The sequence below is a fragment of the Trachymyrmex septentrionalis genome, unplaced genomic scaffold (assembly GCF_001594115.1).
Source record: "Trachymyrmex septentrionalis isolate Tsep2-gDNA-1 unplaced genomic scaffold, Tsep1.0 scaffold24, whole genome shotgun sequence".
Classification (NCBI taxonomy): Eukaryota; Metazoa; Arthropoda; class Insecta; order Hymenoptera; family Formicidae; genus Trachymyrmex; species Trachymyrmex septentrionalis.
In genome coordinates this window covers 1,714,391-1,719,255 of record NW_017305397.1, presented here as the reverse complement: position 1 = coordinate 1,719,255, position 4,865 = coordinate 1,714,391, and the positions used below count along the sequence as shown (strand labels likewise).

At 30.1% G+C, this 4,865-nt stretch overlaps 1 protein-coding gene across 1 annotated transcript in view; it reads right to left on the bottom strand.

Moving 5' to 3' along the window:
- The window catches only part of LOC108748605 (dopamine N-acetyltransferase-like), a 13,602-nt gene extending 11,684 nt beyond the window's left edge, over positions 1–1,918 (bottom strand). The window contains exon 1 of the mRNA XM_018486845.1: positions 1,816–1,918. The gene's annotated coding sequence lies outside the window, so the exon portion shown is untranslated. The remainder of the gene's footprint in view (positions 1–1,815) is intronic.
- Positions 1,919–4,865: the final 2,947 nt, after the last annotated feature.

Below are 4,865 nucleotides of genomic sequence, written 5' to 3'. Positions count from 1 at the left end.
CTTTATCGTTCATTAGACGTAAAATAAGAATAGAAGTACTGAAAAGCGTTGAAAGCGTCTAAATCAACCGCAACCTATATCACACTTAGAGAAATATGCTAGGATTAATTTCTTTCTTAGTTTCTGTTAAGAAGAGATTGATTCGAATGTTGTACTATGTTATAGTATACTATAATATACTATTATAATATACTATTATATTGATCGTAGAGTCGTAAATGACAGAGAACAATATGTAAGGTCCAGTTCCACAATTCACGGTTAATTCTTAATCAAGGTTCAACCTGTTTCTCATCTCTTTCCAATTCTACAAAGAGACAATGAACTAACTTGTCTTAACCTCGGTTAAGAGTTAATATGAGTTAATAAGAGTTGTGGAACTGGGCCTAAGTCATTTTTTGTGTTACATTTACGGTATGGCAATCGTAGCACGTGCGGTGTTCAATTGATCGTTAATGCGTAGAAATTGAATCTGATTGAGCGGGTCACCGATTTGAACGGATAATTTAGCAGCAATATCCGCATCATTGTCAAGATTTATTTAATCACGATGTTCGATTATCGAACACTTGTAAATAATATATTACTTAAGACAATTTAGAAGTTAAACCAGAAATTTATGTATCCAAAATTCGCAAATTAAAATATCACAGCAAGAAAGTTCTAAAAAAAATTAATTGTAAAAATATTCGTCATTTGTCCTTCCCACCAGTAGTTTTTGAGATATAAATACTGGCTTAAGTATAAATAACAGTTAAACGATATAATCTGTGAATCATGCATTGATAGTTTAGTGAGCGCATAAAATGCGATTACTAACACAATTGAGGCGTCACAGACAGATAATTGTTTATATATGTATACTTATAAACGTAATCTATAATGGGCCAATTTTGCATTATTATGCCTTAAAATTATATATAATAATATTGGAACGACAAGTGCTATTTTCATGAGTTATTTTTTCGAGAGAACTTTTTTGCTGCAATATTTTTCTAATTTTTTTGTTTTTGTTTTTGAAATACAATTTTCTTTATATAATGATTTAAATAACTATTGCTATAGTATATTCAGATTATGATTTCGTAGCGCTTCAGCACATAGGCATTCGGCAAAGTTATTATTAGCATAAACGCGCCGCAAAATGCAAAGTGTTTCTTGCTATCTATATTTAGACTGTACGGCGCAATCATATAGAAATAAATATTTATATTGTAAAGCTATAAAAATATTTTGAATCTAAAAGAAACGAACCGATGCGCGTATTTCCTTTAATTATATTTTTTTTAATTAATATTACATTTTATAAAAAAAATATTACGTTACTAATTTATATTAATAACCATTGGAATATTTAATAAATAATTTCTATCGTAACACTCAAATTGATAAAAAAGGTATTATTAATTAAATATCCTTTGCATTTAAATTACAAAAAGAAAAATATAAGTGTTAGACAAGTGTTTAGATCTTTTAAACTTTTATTTATATATTTATTGTTAGATAAAATCGTGGCCATTTGTTGCAAAGACAATAATCGTGACAAAATATATTTGTTATCAACTTACCTGCTCATCAGCTGATTGAATAACAAGCATACATTTTTGACGAAATTTATTAAGGGACACTTTTCTCTTAATTAATCTTAATTAAGCGTCGAAACGTGGTTTCATATAATATGATGAAGAAGAAAATGAGGAACTACGAACGAGCGAGCGTTCAACAAGATATTCGAAATAAATTGGAACATTCCGGAGCATGCTCTCGATAAAAATTCTATCCTTACTCTACTTGTATAATTATTTACTTGCTTACCAGAAAGACAGCCCGTCGATTTCTCGTGAATTCACCGGAAGATACGTACAACGCGTGGATACTTTGTCTCCTGTTATATCCAACTGTGAACTGAATCTGAGAAGGATGATCGTAGATTAGGGGTCGTTATCAACGATATATATAATACATTCGAGCGAGGCTCCCCTAGTCTATTTTTCCATTAAATTTGATTAGGGAGCGAGATGGTTATCAGTAATAGGGTTCCATTGATACACTTGAAACGACCATCCTCGGATCATGCATGTGCATTAACGACCTCATTGTAGTATCGTTGACGTAATAACCGTTCGCGAGTATTTCGTAAAATTTTATACACATATACTATCTATTTACTTATCGATTTACTTATCGATTTCACATCGAATTCTTATCAATGTCAAATATGCAGTGTTTAAACAAATATTCAGAAACGAATTTTCAAAATGAAAAATTAGATAGAAATAAAACGCATTTAATCGACGTTATCTTGAATCAAACGATAAAAAACGTTGTCTAATTAATAGTTGCTTGTTTGCATAGCGGATTTATAACAGGATAATTCCGACGTGTACGATTATGTAATGTATTTTTCTTTCGAGCGCACGTACAACTTAAATAGGATCAAATAGAATTATTGCCGAGAGATCTCGCGATTAGTAATGCTTTCGACGCGAGTAAAGAGTCATTTAATCGTAATGCAATTAAAAGGACATTGCCCGTGTTTATTGTGCAAATTGACCTGATTACTTGATTTATTTTCCATCACGGATGTTATCATCGGCTGTTGCACGATGTAAGGTAAATCCACTAGTATTTATGTATACAGATAACGACATTTCCATCGATATTAAAAAAAAAGATCTAAAAAATGTCGAAGTCCTCGATTATATTCGTTACTGAATATTACCGGATATTTTTATTTCTGGTTTTCCTGCGAGGATCTTATCTCGCACATTTTTATCGATATGTGATAATAACAAAGTAATCTATTCAGAAACGCCTTCCTGCCGTAACTGTGAATAATGCTTCGCTTATTTTCCTCTTACTTTTTTTAAAACTACATTATACACGAGATCATAAGATGTTGCCAACTACATTTATTATTACTTATTTTATTGGCATTGGGCATTTTATTGGCATTTTGAGGGTGCATGTACGAAAAAGACAATAAGAAAATTCTTACGATTCTTAAGAATTCACATAACGAGCGCAAAGAAGCGCATGCCACATTTCATTTATGATCGTTTTGCATAACAGATACAACGAGTGAGTACACAAGTGCAATGTGACTCATTCGGTTACTTTATTATGTTAGCTTATTACTTGAACTGTGCTATCCGATTTTTTTTGTTTCAACGCTGCAGATAAAAGCGCAATTTCTCACGACCGTTGTTTCCTGCCAGACGTGTACGTAAAATGTAAATTATTATTTGGAATTACACTGTGCGTCAATAATCAATTAAACTTTATTAATTAACCAAATTATAGTAATGAATATATTACAAATAGAAAGATATGCGTAACACAAATGTCAAAATAATTATACGCAAATCCATTACAAATTCAATTAATGTTCAGTTACACATGTACATGACAATGCAAACATTCCCCTCTATTAATTTAAGAAATATTAATATTTATATTTATACAAGAGACTACGCGATACAAATATGTAAAAAATTATATATGTGAATGCAACAGAAATAATTATAGAAATAATTATAGTGCGTGTGATTAAGTATCTTATAGACCGCCAATATTGCTACCTAACGTTAATAAATTACTTAAAAGAATTTTTATGATATGAGATTTCATTTCACGTTTACATGCGCCTCAGATTTTCTCGTGTAGAGACATCGTGTTTATTTATCATTCAATTTTTCTATTCCCTTTTTTAATTACATATGTAAACGATACTTACTTAATATCATGTGGCAGGTAGTTTTATTTGATATTAAATCAACGTTTCTTCTCGGTCACTCACAAGTTTTTAGTTTCGTTCGAGGGTAAAATATTTGTAACACATTTATGATAATTAAGAATGAATCTATTCAATTAATTATTATCTTACTTGTAAATAAAGATCACATGTCACCTTTGGAAAACAATTGATAAATATTGCTATATATTTATTTGCTTATATTTCAAAGTATTATTATAAATTTAGAATTGAACGTCGCATCTATAGGTATGTTTCTTATTGCTGCATTTTCTGACCTAGTACACACAATGTAATAAATTGAAGTGGAACAAATATACAGTTTGTTTGCACTTCGACTTATTGCACCGGTTCAGAGTACAACAATAAAAAACAGACCTTATAATGTGTGGACACACGTTTTTTTTTATTTTTATTCTTTTAGCTCAATCATTTACTTCTCAGTATATAATTAATCATTAAAGAAGGCGTTCTCCGCTAGATTATCGTTAGATTAAAATTATTGTATAATTTGCAAGGCTGTTTCAAACACAATAAAATTAATATAGAAATCATTCTGAATTATAGATGTTTTCTAACATTGCATATCATAAATATTATTACATCGGAAATTGTATAATGGAACAATTGTGTAATTTCCGATGTGTAATAATATTTAAGATATGCAATGTTAGAAAAATTTCCAACCAGCAGCAAAAAAATGATAAATAATAGCAGATATCTTATTGAGAATTAGAATTTTAGACGTAAATGACAGTGATTTCGTGTAATATTTTACTCAACAATTGCATGTTCCAACTTATTTAATTTTTTTTTCATAATCGATCAGATGCGACGAAAATCAATCCTATAATTTACTAACATAATCAAAGTCATTCATCATATATATATATTATCTAATCTCAATATGAAAAAAATAAATGTAGAGAAGAAATGGATAATCGGAGTAACGGGATTAATCAGTTCCTGTAGAGAGCACATTCTCGTGCGTCATTTTTATTAAAACATCCGGTAGTGACAAAGAGATTTACGTTACGAGAGAGGTGCGATGCCAAGGTTGACTACAATCCCTCCATTTGTTCTTTCTATTCACTCAGTCCACCTACACACA